A 15,712-nucleotide genomic window follows, 5' to 3' on the forward strand; every position below is an offset into this window, starting at 1 on the left:
ATTTAGGATGTGTACTAGTCAAGCAGCTCAGAAATAACTCTCTCACAGATGACTGAGCACCAATACAGATAGCTTAGTGATCAGCCTTACATTTCCATAGTAGTAGTTTGCCAAGGAGACAGTCCAGCATACTATTTTCTCTGTATATAGGAAAAAAAACAAGTATTCGTTTTTCTTAACTGGATTAAGTCTTTTTGCAATGACTGAAATTTTTAAAAAAATCTCCACAGAAGCCAGTTATTACAGTTATAAATATATTGGTTCACAATGGGAAAATAAGATTCCATTTCAAATGCCCCACTCCCCAAAATATAAAGCATATTTCGATTCAAATTTGTTGAACTTAGATTTGGCTTACTATAAGCCAAGTGTGTATATGGATGTGTAAGTGTAATATGACACATGTATTCATCCATTCATTAAACTCACTGTTCTCATTGTTCAGATATATAAAAGAATCAGAAAAGTAATCTCCTTGAGGGATAATTTTGTTTTATAAGATGTTTGAGCTACAACTGGAAAATGTTGTGTCCCCAGTGCAGCAATCAGAAAACCTATTTGTAGACAGGACAGTAAAGAGTTGGATAGTGGAGTGACTGAGTAGAAATTGATGAGAAAGCCACTGAAACATAATATCTATTTCTAGAAGAAAATAAATAACATGGGAAGGATGAATGGATGGAAAGCTTGAGGAAAGCCCTGTGAACCAAAGAATGGGGAAGAATGACATCCTTTACTATGTAGTAGACATTGAGAAATCAGATATCTATAGTTAATATCTATATTATATAGTTATATAAATATATATCATATATACTATATATAACTATATTATACAGTTAGTATCTATATAGTTAATATCTACAGTTAATTCTTTACAAAAATTATATAGGCACAACTATGTTCAAACAGTATGCCTGATCTAACAAGACTAGTGTGATAGTTACATAGGAGTTGGGCATTTACAGTAAGATCAGTAGAACTATATTTAACAAATAAGTTACTCTAAAGGGAGTAAAAATAGTGATTATGAAGGAGTTTGTATAAATTATTTTATATTTAATTCCCTTTAGTGTGCATAATTTAGACTTCATGCCTCACTTTTAAGCTTTTTAAATGGATTTGACTATGTTGCATTTATAACACACTTTTGAATTATAAGTTATTACTGTCCTTATTTGAAAGTCAAGAGAGCTGAAATGTCAAGAGAACTGACCTAGTAACATGTTAACAGATTCCAACCAAAATCTGTCTTTTGGATTTTTTTTTTTTTAAGATTTTATTTATTTATATTTGACAGAGAGAAATCACAAGTAGATGGAGAGGCAGGCAGAGAGAGAGAGAGGGAAGCAGGCTCCCTGCTGAGCAGAGAGCCTGATGCGGGACTCGATCCCAGGACCCTGAGATCATGACCTGAGCCGAAGGCAGCGGCTTAACCCACTGAGCCACCCAGGCGCCCCGTGTCTTTTGGATTTTTAGGGGCATCTTGTTTCAGCTTAGATTAGCTGCTGGAAAGAGTGTTGCTCCGATCTTTGTAGTTTATTCAGATTGCTTTTCTTTTTTATAAATTAATGACACTTCCAGGGGCACCTGGGTGGCTCAGTGGGTTAAGCCTCTGCCTTTGGCTCAGGTCATGGTCTCAGGGTCCTGAGATTGAGCCCAGCCTCGGGCTCTCTGCTCGGCGGGGAGCTTGCTTCCTCCTGTCTCTCTGCCTAGTTGTGATATCTGTCTATCAAATAAATAAAATCTTTTAAAAAAATTAATGACACTTCCAAATAATTTTTTTCCATTTTTCTTTAAGATTACATTTAGGCTTTTTAGTTTGCGGATGTGTGTGTGTGTTATGTGGCGTGTATATGTGGGCGCATGTGTCCTTTCAGAACCTAATAGAACTTATTTCAAGTTCTGTTATTGAAGATGCTTTTCCAGGTCATATTTAATGTAATAATTTTCCTAATGTTGATTTTGTAAAATATATTGAAACATTTGTGTATTGATTAGAAATGAATTTTCTTTCATGTTTTTCATAATCCTGGTTATGTAGTACATGCATATTAAATAACAATAGATTTTTAAAAATTAATTATAATACACAAATATGTTTGACCACTCAAATGTTTATCATTGTACAGTAAGCTAATTGAATAGCTTTTTGTTTTGATGTTTTTAAAAGGATGTATTCATAAAATGTGAACTAAATATTTGGCTTTGCATTGAAGAGAGAAATAATAAGAATGTCAAGTTATTTTAGTTAGCATGACAGTATATAAATGAAATGTGAAGGATGATGGTAATAAGTAGATTTTCCACACAGCAAAACCACAGACCTACAGCCTAACAAAGCTTTGTTTCTACTAGGCATCGGCATCTGAGGGTAGAAGAGGAGGAGGGCCTGGGACAAAGCAGCACTGATCCCTACCCTTCCTGGGGTGATATCAGCTCATCTGCAGAGCCATCTGAACGTTTAATATATATTGTTTCATCAGAAAGAACACACTATCACATTTAATTACGAGTACCAAGGCAAAAGTTAAGCATTGAATAGATTTTTCTTTCCATTTGATTAAACGATGTGGAATTTTATTTTACTAGTATATTGGAAATACATTTGTCTTTAATTTTCCATCGAGGCAAAGGTGCATTTGTCTATTACAGCTGACATCCAGATCAGTAAATCTTACCCCATCAAACCCATTACTTCTTATACAACATGTTCCCATTACTATCCTGAAGTGCAATTCATAAATGTCTCCCCCACACATAATTAAAATATGTATAATAACTTAATTATAATATCTAAATATGTAATATAAAATAATTTAATTGCAATATCAAATAGAAATAAAAGGAAAGTAATTTATAATTATTTGCATTTCAGTATCTAAATGCTTGGGCATAATCACACCAGAAGACGTAAAGAAATAGGCTGACGCATGTGTGGATGTGTGTTTGTGATCACTACATATAGACAACAGTAATGCAAACTCTTGTGACTTCGGAACATGGGAGCATTTCCACCAATGGTAAGAACTTTCCCACCCAAATGGTGGATCATGCTTAGTAAAGCTCCAAACAAAACAATGTATAATCTTTTGATTTACATTTTAGTTGTATGGTTGGACATTTCAATGACATGGTTAGTGAATATTCACTTGACAGTCTTCTAGGCCTAAAGAATAAGCTCAAAATTGTTTTATTTAATTGAAGCTAATGTAGAAGTCTTTAGGATAAAGGAAAGTTTTAAGTGTTCCTTTAGAAGTTTAATAAACATCTGATAAGAAAGGTAACTATTTTAAAAAAATCCTTTTTTGCTTTTTAAAAATTTTTTTATTTTATTCATTTATTTGTCAGAGAGAGAGAACACACACACAAGGAGAGCAGCTGGCAGAGGGAGAAGTAGGCTCCCCACTGATGAGGGAGCCCGATGTGGGACTCAGTCCCAGGACCCTGAGATCATGATTTGAGCCAAAGGCAGACACTTAACCGACTGAGCCACCCAAGCTTTTTTGCTTTTTGAAGTTACTCCCAAGGGCTAGCTTTTCAGGGTAATGCTCTGAAAAGAAAATTAGAAAATTTCCATGTTTAGTTTAGTAAGCCCAGTTTAAAGATACATATTTTAAAAAATAAATAAATAAATAATAAAAATATATATATTTAAAGGAAAAATTAACAAGGAAAATTAGAGTTAAAGTACAAATATACTTTAAGTTCCTCTTTTGCCTTTTTATGTCATTCTGTTTCTGCCATGTGTAGGTTTTGTTCAACAAAATAATGTCTTATAGGAAAAGTATCTTCTCCACATTTTGATACTCTAGTGGCTGAGAGCTGACTCTACAGGCAGGACCCTTGAATTTGCATCCCAGCCCCTCCACTTGGCTGCCCTTGAGCAAGTCACTTACCCCTTTTTTCTCCTATACAGCGGGTAACAATAATACCTTCCTCTCTAGATTGCTCGAGCTTGAAGACCAAGTGAATTCATACACATGTAAAACGCTGAGAACAGTTAAGTACTACTGTTACTTCATTTTAGTCAATTTTGAAAGCTCCTCTAAGAGAAGTGGCACTTGAAAAAATAATGTATTTTTAGTTATGGGATAAAGCACTCTTAACTGTTCTCAATAAAAATTTTATAAGAAAAAATTAATTTAACACAGGTTACTTGTTGCACCATGAGCTTTTGTAAAGAATTATTAGTGAGGCCTTTAATGTCTTGCCTGTCATATTTTTTTCTAGTCATGGGGTCAACATGATTTCCCGATTTTATATTAAGAAAAGATTTTGTAAATATTGAGTTCTCACTTTAATTTTAGGTTTTCCATCTTAGAAATATTTTACTGGCTGTTGCAGATAAGCATATGGGGGTACATTTTTTGACCACTTGAGTTTGTGGGAAACCCACATACCTTAGAAAATTTATCTTTTTTTAAGCTCTCAGTTTTCATCTTCATAGCCTTTCAGAGGAGCAGCAGGTTTTACAATCAGACTGCTGCTTTCTCTTGTCTCTCTGCACTCAATAAACCTGAGTCAGTGATCGAAGCAGAACCTGCTTTTCCTAAGGTGGCTGTAAGCAAGCTTTCCCTGAGTGAGTGTAACTGGTACAGAAGAGTAGAAAGACTGCAATTTAGAAGTCACTCAGCCTGGCTTGGAATCTTGATTCTATCGGTTACTACCTGTGTGACCCTGCACCAAGTTCTTAACTTCTCTGTCCCTATCTCCTCAACTAAAATGGGAACAACATATTATCTACCTTGTAGAGTTGCTATGAAGAGTAAATGAATTAATACATGTTAACTACCTGGAACAGTGCCTGAAACATAGAAAGTACTCAATAACTATGAGCCATTATTATAGATCAGGATTGCCCCTGCTGATCTCTGCCTTCAAGAATGGCCTTGAGACAAGGTGTTTTGTTTTCAGCGATGATTTTTGTAGGAATTGGGACATTTGTGTATACCCACAACCTGTGCACAACTGCCAACATGAGTTTTTAGGAGAATGGTTTTTAACTTTTTAAAAACCACCCAACATATCTGAAAAGCACATTCCCATCAGCAACAAGGGACTCTCCCATAGTTGTTTTCAAAGAGTGTGTGTGTGTGTGTGTGTGTGTAAACCAGACAGGGAAGAGAGTTAGAAAAAAACCTCCCAGATGAAAATCTCAGTTAAAAGCTTTGGAACTGTTTCAGTGCTGATGAAATGTTCTATGACATTTGCATTTTATCCTAGCTTTTATTTTTCATTTTATTTTTATTTTATTTTATTTTTTTTGACAGATCACAAGCAGGCAGAGAAGCAGGCAGAGAGAGAGGAAGAAGCAGGCTCCCTGCTGAGCAGAGAGCCCAATGGGGGCTCAATCCCAGGGTCCTGGGATCATGACCTGAGCAGAAGGCAGAGGCTTTAACCCACTGAGCCACCCAGGCACCCCTTATCCTAGCTTTTAAGGAGCTACCTACTAACTAAATTTACTAGGACTTATATAAGAAGTCCAACTAAATTATTTGTACCAAAATTGCACATAATAAAATCAGAATTCTTGCCAGACCACCTTTGGGGGGAACTTTATAAATCCATATAATCATAGTATAGAACAAGCTTTGTGTGATTGGAATAATACAATTGTCATCTAACTCTTTAGTGGTGATTTTTAGACTTTCCTTGTAAATAACTTCTGTAAACTAACTCCTGCTCTACCTTTATAGAAATTATATATTTATAATAGAAATACGGGGGTGCCTGGGTGGATCACTTGATTAATCGTCTGCCTTTGGCTCAGGTCATGATCCCAGGGTCCTGGGGATCATGGTCCTCCTGTGGCTCACTGCTCAGCAGGAAGTCTGCTTCTCCCTCTCTCTGCCTGCCACTTCCCCTGCTTGTGTGTGCCGTGCTCTGTCTCTCTCTCTTAAAAATAAATAAAATCTTTTAAAAAATTAGTGTTCACTGCTTGCCTCCTATATATGAGGTTTTGCCTTAATAGTAGAAAGAATTTGAAAACAAGTAGGTTTCCTATCTTCAGAGACTGCAGGATCTGTTAGGGAATAGTAACTAGATTCACAACAAATTTTTTAAGTATAATGTAATGAATCTTCTAAGAGACAAACCACATTCACTTGCAGAATATACAGTATATGATTACAAGGACCATCTCTTGTGTGGATTATGAAAACCCACTTATACACTATTTAACAATATGCGGTGTGTATGTGCACCATAGCATTTCTGGGGAGAGAAATGCTATGTGTCCCCTTGAAGTAAGTTGGTCACGTCCCTTCCACTTCCTCGCCTACCTACCTTGCCTTGAGTTCCATCTCTCTTCAGTTACATACTCTCATATTTGTCTGCTTGTAACCTTCTGTGTAGGGCAAGGGGGAGAAAGGGGCCTGCTCACTGACAAAAAAACCTCCTAAGGAAGAAAATAACATTTAAAGTAATTTTTTTTCTTGAAGGGTGTAGGTCTGTGCTATCCAATAATGTGGCCACTAGCCACGTGTGGTTATTTAAATTTTAATTTTAATTAACTAAAATTTAAAATTTAGTCCCTTAGTCACATTAGCCATATTACAGGGGCTCAAAAGTCACATGCGGAGAGTGGCTTCCATACTGGTCATCCTAGAATGAGACATTTCCATCGTGGAAGAAAGTTCTGTTGGACAGTGCTAGTATAGATCATCTGTTTTTTAAAGGGCTATTCTACCAGAATTTGGGAATCATGGAGGCCTCAGTTATAGCAAATTTAAGTGACCTTCCACCTTCCTTTTAAAGATTATCTTTGGAAACTGGAATGTTGAACATGAACCTTATTTTACTAATTAAGTCTTATCCTTGGCAAAGAGACTTACACACTTTTAACTGGTCAATTCACTACACTTAGGGGAAAAAATTAACCTAAATAAAAAGATCCGAAATTATATTGAAACACTTCTGTTTAAAAAAAGGATTGTTGACAAAGCTTCCCGTACTTTACATTTTGTAAGAATTTCTTATATTGTTAGAATGACTTAATATTTGATACTGTCAATGTATGTAGCTTTTGTATCCTGGATAGATTTATGGAAGTGGTTCTCAACCAAGTAATGGTTTTGCTCTGCAGGGGACATTAGGCAATGTCCGAAAACATTTGTGGTTGTCACAGCTCATCGGAGTGCTGGGATCTATCGGGTAGGGGCCATGGTTGCTGATGTACTTCTTACAGTGCACATGACAGCCCCCCACAATAAAGAATTATCAAAGTCAAATATGTCAGTAGCACTGAAGTTGAGAAACCCTGATTAACAGTAATTTATATACATTTTAATAATATTTTTGAGAAGTTAGAATTTCCTGTTAGAAACTTGCTGAAATATGGTCAGTAATGATAATAAAACTTAGGTAACACTTACTAGGTGCCAAATTATCCTCTAAGAGCTTTACATGTTGTAAAGTTTTTTCCGGCGAGATAAACACAACACCAGGCAAAGTGGGTTCAAGGCAAGATTGATTAAAAATGCTCTCCGGCGAAGTTTCAGGGCTCAGGAGAAGGGGAACCAGGAAAGTTGCCCCGGGAGGAGGTGGGCACCCTCGGTTCCCTGACTCTGGAAAGCAGAATGGGGGAAGTGGCTCTCAAGGCAGGGAGGAGGGGGCTTTTAAGGGGTCTTGGGGAAAGCTCAGGGGTCTTCTGGCAAGTTTCCCTTATTTGGATATCCCACCTGCTCATCGGGATCCCATTGGTCCACAGGAGCCCGGGGCAGGGGTCTCAAATTCCTGCTTGGGCCTTTGTTCTCCTGTCCGAGCTCAGGTCTTGTGGCGGGAACTTTCGCCATCTTTAGTATCCCTTCCTACCAGCCCAACACATGTATTAACTCATTTAATCTTAACAAAACCCCCTTTCTGTTATCAACTCCTTTTACAGCTGAAGAGATAGAGGCAGTTTCTGAGTAACCTGCTACTAGGGACTGAATTGTGTACCCTTCCCCAAATTCATATGTTGAAGCCCTTACCCTTCACTGTGATTGTATTTGGAGATAAGGCTTTAGGAGGTAATTAAGGTTAAATGGAAATAAGGGTGGCGCCCTAATGCAATAGGATCAGTAGCTTATAAGAAATGGGAGAAAATCCCCCGCCCCCACGCATGCATTGAGAAAAGGCCATGTGAGAACTCAACATGAAAGTGGTCATCTGCAATCCAAGGGGACCCCTCAGCAGTCACTGACCTTGCTGATATCTTGATTTCAGACTTTCCAGTTCCCAGAACTGTGAGAAAATAAATTTCTGTTGTTGTTTTTCGTTTTTAAGATTTATTTATTTATTTTAGACAAAGAGAGCGAGAGAGCAGGGGAGGGGCAGAGGGTGAGGGAGAGAGTGAATCTCCAGTAGACTCTTTGCTGAGCCTATAGCCTGAAATGGGGAATGATCCCGACCCTGTGCTGACAGCATGACCTGAGCTGAAATCAAGAGTTGGTGGCTTAACCGACTCAGTCACCCAGGCACCCCTAAATTTCTGTTGTTTAAGACACCCATTTGATAGCATTTTGTTATGGCAGCCTGAGTTAAGGCATCTGCCTAAGGTTATAAAACTAGGAAATAAGGTTATAAAACTAGGATTCTAGGAAACTAGAATCCATGTTCTTCACCACTGGTTTATATTAATAGAATACCTATTTGAACATATTTTCTTCCAAGATTACTTTTCTGAAGTTTGTCCACATATATGTTTGTAGTTCTATAAGGCTACACCCAGACCTCTTCACTTATACTTGTATTTTAGAGCTGTATATTTTATGTTTTCAGCTATTGGCCAAGCCATTGCATTGTGTTCTATACCATTTCATTGTGTTCTAGCATACTACTATCATATATGACCTAAATTCAAACATTCATACACTGAAAGGGGAGTTTATCTTTGTTTTCAAAGAATAGACACGTATGAAGAGATCATTGATTTAAAAAAATTAAAATGTCTGGGATATGTTTTCATAAATGCTAAAATAATATTGGAATAAGCTATTACTAGATTTATCTATTTTTTAAAATTTGGTTCCTGGAGTAGATAACATGGTAAAAAATGTTAAGTCCCTTCTGCCTAAATAAAAGTATAGCTATGTTTCAATACTTGGAGTTCTAGGAAAACCAACTACATCCTTTAAAAAGCTGGGCTCCAAAGGAAGATGTTGGTGCATAAAACAAAGGGGTAATTCCATGTTTGGTGATTCCATGTTCTTTTAAACACTAGTGGATCAGCTGGCAGGTACATTTTTCTGCCAGTATCAGAAGACCAGACTATACTGGCTTAATCAGATAGCAGTTTATTGTCTCATACAAGAAGTCTAGGGATAGGAAGATTAAGGTTAATACAGTGATAAGTAATGCCCTCAGGAGCCATGCTGTCTTCTTTCTGGTCTCAACATTTTCAGCATGAAGCTTTGTTCTCATACCCTCTCCCTCACGGTCCCGAGATGGCTACTGTATCTTCAAATCTCATATTCACCTTCTTGGGGAAAAGTGAGGGGCTTAAGGAATTTTTTTTTTTTTCTTTAGTGAGACTGACTTTTACTTGGGAAAGGGTGCCCTTGCTGGTGTCTTTAGTCTATACTTCATCAGTCAGAATTATGTCCCAGAGCCACTTCTAGATGCAAAAGAAATAAGAGGTGAAGTATTTGGCTTTCCAGCTTTTATTTTATTTTTTAATTTTTTGAAGGTGGGGGGAGAGGGAGAGGGAGAGAGAGAGAATCTTAAACAGGCTCCACACCCAGCACAGAGCTCCATCTCAAAACCCTGAGATCTTGATCTGAGCCAAAAAAATCAAGAGTTGGACATTTAACCAACTGAGCCACCCCAGCGCCCCTGGCTTTCCAGCCTTACACTAAGGGAAGAAAAGTGGAACAGTGATTGGGAATATGTGTTAAATGAGTCAACGTATATTATTGTTTACCATTAGTATTACTGACTTACTCAGCAATTAATACGTGGAGAGTTGCTGCTATATGTACTCCTTGTCATAAACTCTTAGAATTGGAAACGCTCTTACAGATCATTTAATCTCCGAAACAACAACATATTTGTGTCATTTTCTTTTCTTTTTTTTTTTTTTCAAAGATTTTATTTGACAGAGAGATAGCACAAATAGGCAGAGAGAGAGGGAGAAGCAGCCTATCCGCTCAGCAGGGAGCCTGATGCAGGGCTCAATCCCAGGCCCCCGTTGGATCATGACCTGAGCCTAAGGCAGCCGCTCAACCGACTCAGCCACTCAGGTGCCCTGTGTCTTTGTTTTTTAATATGCTAACTTGTAAAGCAAAACTTTTCAGTGAGCTTTTAGCATATGTTCATTGTGACACAAATTTGAATAGTCCTTGAATAAAATTATGTTTTAAGATATAACTCCATATGGAAAAAATATGATGTTATATAGACTGTGACACTACCTTTAAATATTTCCCCTAACCCTAATTTTACGCTGAAGTGAGTGAGTAATTGTTCTTGGTGTTCTGAAACAGAACTGAAATAGCACATGGAGGTTTTTACAGATAAAATGGTTGCTTCTACAATTGTCCTGGGAAATTTAAACTGTTTAGAAAGATCCAGATCTCATGCTTTTAGCCAGCCTTATCTGATTTCTGCCATTGCTGCGTCAGTGTCTGCACAGCATATAGCTTCTCCCCTAAAGAATGTGAGCCATCAACAGATAACTGCCCGATGAGGCCATATTCTCAACAAAAGCCTAAAGAGCTGGATAATGGGCAAAAGAATTGAAAAGATACTTCGCAAAAGATGACCTACAAATAGGCAGTTAGAACATGAGAAGGAGCCTAGTCTAAAGTTTCTCATCAGAAATGCAAATTAAAATTACAACAAAATACCTCTACACACCCCCTAGAATAGCTCAAGTTAAAAAGACTTAACATCAAGTCTGGGTGAGGATGTGGAGGACCTGGAACTCTCATGCATTGCTGGTGGGAATGAAAACTGGAACAGCCAAACAGTAAGGCAGTACCATAAAAAGCTAACTGTACCTCTACCCTATGACTCAGCAATTTTGTTTCTGCCCAAGAGCAATGAAAATTTATATCCACAAAAAGATGTAGATGAGGGGTACCTGGGTGGCTCAGTGGGTTAAGCCTCTGCCTTTGGCTCAGGTCATGGTCTCAGGGTCCTGGGATCAAGCCCTGCATCAGGCTCTCTGCTCAGTGGGGGACCTGCTTCCCCTCCTCTCTCTGCCTGCCTCTCTGCCTACTTGTGATCTCCATCCGTCAAATAAACAAAGAAAATCTTAAAAAAAAAAAAAAAGATGTAGATGAATATTCAAAGCTGCATTTTTTTTAATGTATAATAACACAAACTGGAAATACCCCAAATGTCCATCAACAGAAGAATAGTGGTATATTCATACAATGGAATGCTACTCAGCAGTAAAAACAAAACAAAACAAAAAACTACTGATACATGCAACAACATGAATGAGTCTCAAAACATTATGTGGAATGAAAGAATCCAGACACAAAAGAGTACTTAGCTGTACGATTCTGTTTATATGAAGTTCAAGAACAGGCAAAATTAATCTACAGAAATCAGAGTGGGGACACCTGGGTGGCTCAGTTGGTTAACAGCTGCCTTAGGCTCCGGTCATGATCCCAGCATCCTGAGATCGAGTCCTCCATCAGGCTCCTTGCTCAGCGGGGAGCCTGCTTCTCTCTCTGCCTCTGCCTGCTGCTCTGCCTGCTTATGCTCTCACTCTCTCTCTCTTTGACAAATAAAATAAGTAAATAAAATCTTAAAAAAAAAAAAGAAATCAGATGATTGCCTCTCACTGGGGTTATTGACTGGAAAAGAGCACAAGAAAGCTTTCAGTGGCCATGGAAATGTTGCATATATTGATTTGGGTGATGGTTACATGAGTGCATACATTTGTCAAAACTCATCGATCTGTATATTTTATTCATATAATTAATTTCATTCAGTAATTAAAATAAATTAAACTCATTCAATAATACATATTAAAATAAACCTGTATATATTTTTAAAAGACAGGTGGATATTATTATTTGAGACCACAACCAACACCCTTTCATATTTGCCACTAAATGGAAAATACAAGAAAATGCATTAATGGTTGTTCCATTTGTCTTACTGTTCAACTCCTCAAGAAAGCACTCAAATCAAAATAATTGTGTTTCTGATCTTGTTCTGATCCCCTGTGGAGGTAATCTGAGAAAGCTCCTTGGAGTTCATTAGAAGTGTTTCATTTTCAAGAATTTTATCAAAATGCAGAAGAAATCAGTAATGGAAGAGGTAATTTTTAAAAAGGAAAAATGTCTTATTCATCCCAGCTCTCTTCTAAAATATTTTTCAGGGTTTTACATGTACAAAGTCTTAGAGCTGCCATGAGTCATAAGATGGAGATTTTAGTGTACCCTGCAATTCCTCACTGAACTCTAATCACCTCACTGAACAACACCAACTCGGAATTTTTCTAACAATAGGCTTAAAACTTAAGGATAAAAAATATGGACTAGGATCATTTCCATACCTTCTGCTTTCAAAACCACTTGACAACCCTGAGCTGTAGTGCTAGATTTCTGTCAGCAGATAGCCTGGAACTGAGGTCTTGTGAGTGGGTACACACAGACCTCTTGATAAAGCTTAGGGAGTGCTGGAGCCCTCCCACCTCCACTGCAGCCCTGCTGTTAGGTCCTGGGTGGATGCAAAGCAAAAGGAATTACCCTTGAAGTCCTGGTGCAACCTCAAACCTGCATCTAACCACAAAAATGCTCCAGATCCTTCCAGCTCAGCTCAGACCTCCCCTCTGCAAGCTCCATGCACATGGACCAGGTGGGAGGGTGCCCAAGTACTCTCCATAAGGCCTCCCAAAACACAGTGGTCAGGAAGGACTAGTAGGATCAGCTCCAGCATCCAGGCCAGCACCACTCCCTGCTTCAACTCTCAGGGCCTGGCCACCACTGTCGAGTTGCTGAGCCATCAATCTCATCTGGCCCTTCATTCCTCGCTAAGTCTGAAAACACAAGAAACCCATACTTTCCAGGTCACCTCACATTCTCTCAAATCTAACCCCAAGTAGTTCTTTATGTCTCCTTTTATTCACTCCTCCCCGACTCCTCCCAAATTCTGAACTTCCTTTGTGCCTTCTGGTAGTTACCCCAACAAAATTTCCTCCATTCTCATCTTTGAAAGTTTCCTTCACTTTTTTTTTTCAATTGAAGTATAGTTGACACACAATATGACATTAGTGTCAGATGTACAACCTAGTTATTTGACAAGTCTCTACATTATGCTATGCTCACAAGTGTAGCTAACATCTGTTGATAAGGAAAAGCTGTACTCTAAGATGGCTGACCAAACCAGCAAGGGAATTCCAGTCCCTGTCCCAAAGCCCTTCCAGGTTCTTCTTTCCTACCCTGTTTCCTGCACACACCAAAAGTACCAAGTATGTGGAAGTAGATGGGTATAAATTCCCCTCCCTACTTGTGCTCAGGGCTCAGACCTTTGAAGAATAATCTTGTCTGAGCCCACTGTTGTTAAATAAACCTCCGGTCCTCCCAAAGTCTCTGAGCGTCGCTTGGTTCTTCTGCCAGGATCCAGTCCAGGTTCATAACATTGTCACCAAACAATGATATCATGGACTATATTCCCTATTTCATACCTTTTATCCCCATGATTCATTGATTTGATAATTGGAAGCTTGTATCTGCCACACCCCTTCACCCATTTTACCCAATGCTCTACCCCAGTCCCCTCCGGCCACCACTTGTTTGTTCTTTATATTTATAAGAGTTTGTTTCTGCCTTTTGTTTCTTTGTTTACTCATTCATTCCATTTTTTAAATTTCGTCCTTCTCTGTGTGACTTATTTCACTTAAGGTAATACTCTCTAGGTCCACCCATGTTGTCACAAATGGCAAGATCTCATTCCTTTCCGTGGTGAGTAATAGTCTCCTGTGTATAAATACCACATCTTTATCCATTTGTCTATTGATGGACATTTAGTCATTTACCTCTCTTGGCTATTGTAAGTAATGCTGCAATAAACATACCTTTTTGAGTTAGTATCTTTTTGAGTTAGTGTTTTCATTTTCCTTGGGTAAATACCCAGTAGTGGAATTGTTGTCATAAGGGAATTCTGTTTTTAATTTTTTTGAGGACAGAAGGCCTGGAACTGAGGTCTTGTGAGTGAGCATAGACAGACCCCTTGATAAGTCAAGGGTCTATGTCATCCCAGTAGTTCATTTTTGCTTTTGCTTCCCTTGCCGAGAAGGGACATCTATGACTGATGTCAAAGAAATTACTGCCTGTGTTTTTTTCTAGGAGTTTTATGATTTCAGGTCTCACATTTAGGTCTGTAATCCATCTTGAGTTCATTTTTGTGGATGATGTAAGAAAGTGCTTCAGTTTCATTCTTTGACATGTAGCTGTTCAGTTTTCCCAGTACCATTTGTTGAAGAGACTGTCTTTTCCTAATTATATATTCTTTTAAAAAAATGTTTTTTATGTATTTATTTGAGACAGAGAGCATGAGCTGGGGGAGGGGCAGCAGGAAGGGGACAAGTAGACTCCTGCTGAGCATGGAGCCCAATATGGGGCTCAATCTCAGGACCCCAAGATCATGACCTGAGCTGAAGTCAGATGCTCAACCCATGGAGCCACCCTGACACCCCCCTAATTGTATTTTCTTGCCCCCTTTGTCAAAGATTAATTGACCATATGATCATGGGGTCATTTCTGGGCTCCCTATTCTGTTCCATTAATCTGTGTGCCTATTTTTGTGCCAATACCATACTGTTTTAATTATTGCTGCTTTGTAGTATACCTTGAAATCCAGCATTGTGATATCTCCAAGTTTTGTTCTTTCTCAAGATTGCTTTAGCTATTCATGGTCTTTTGTGTTTCCATACAAATTTTGCTATTTTTTTGTTCTAGTTTGTGAAGAATGCTTTTGGAAAAAAAATGCTTTTTGGTATTTCAGATTAAAATCTGAATCTATGTGTTGCTTTGGGTAGTTATAGGCATTTTAGCAATATTAATTCTTCTAACCTATGAGCATGGTACATATTTCCATTCATTTGTGTTGTCTTCAATTTCTTTTACTAAAGTTTTATAGTTTTCAGAAAACCAGTCTTTTACCTCCTTGGTTAAGTTTATTCCTAGGTGTTTCATCCTTTTTGGTGCAATTGTTAATTGAAGCATTTTCTTAATTTCTCTTTCTGCTACTTTACTGTTAGTGTGCAGAAGCACAACCAATCTCTGTGTATTACTCTTGTGACCTGCTACTTTGCTGAATTCATTTATGAGTTCTCATAGTTGCTTTGTGGCATCTTGAGGGTTTTCTATGTATATTATCATGTTCTCTGCAAATAGTGACAGTTTAACTTCTTCCTTACCAGTATGCCAATATGGATGCTTTTTATTCCTTTTTTATTTTGTTCTGTTTTTTGTTTTTTGGTCTGATTGCTGTGTCTAGGGCCTTCAGTATTACGCTGAATGAAAGTACGGAGAGTGGAATCCTTGTCTTGTTCCCAGTCTTAAAAGAAAAGCTCTCGGTTTCTCACCATTGATGCTAGCTGTGTGTTTCTTATATTGCCTTTATTATGTTGAGGTTCATTCCCTCTAAACCCAGTCTGTTGAGAGTTTTTATCATGAACCGATGTTGAATTTCTTCAAATGCTTTTCTGCATCTATTGAGATAATCATCTGATTTTTATCCTTCATTTTGATAATGTGGTGTATCACAT

Source organism: Mustela putorius, unplaced genomic scaffold, assembly GCF_011764305.1.
Source record: "Mustela putorius furo isolate JIRA1106 unplaced genomic scaffold, ASM1176430v1.1 tig00003834_pilon_pilon_pilon, whole genome shotgun sequence".
Taxonomy (NCBI): domain Eukaryota; kingdom Metazoa; phylum Chordata; class Mammalia; order Carnivora; family Mustelidae; genus Mustela; species Mustela putorius.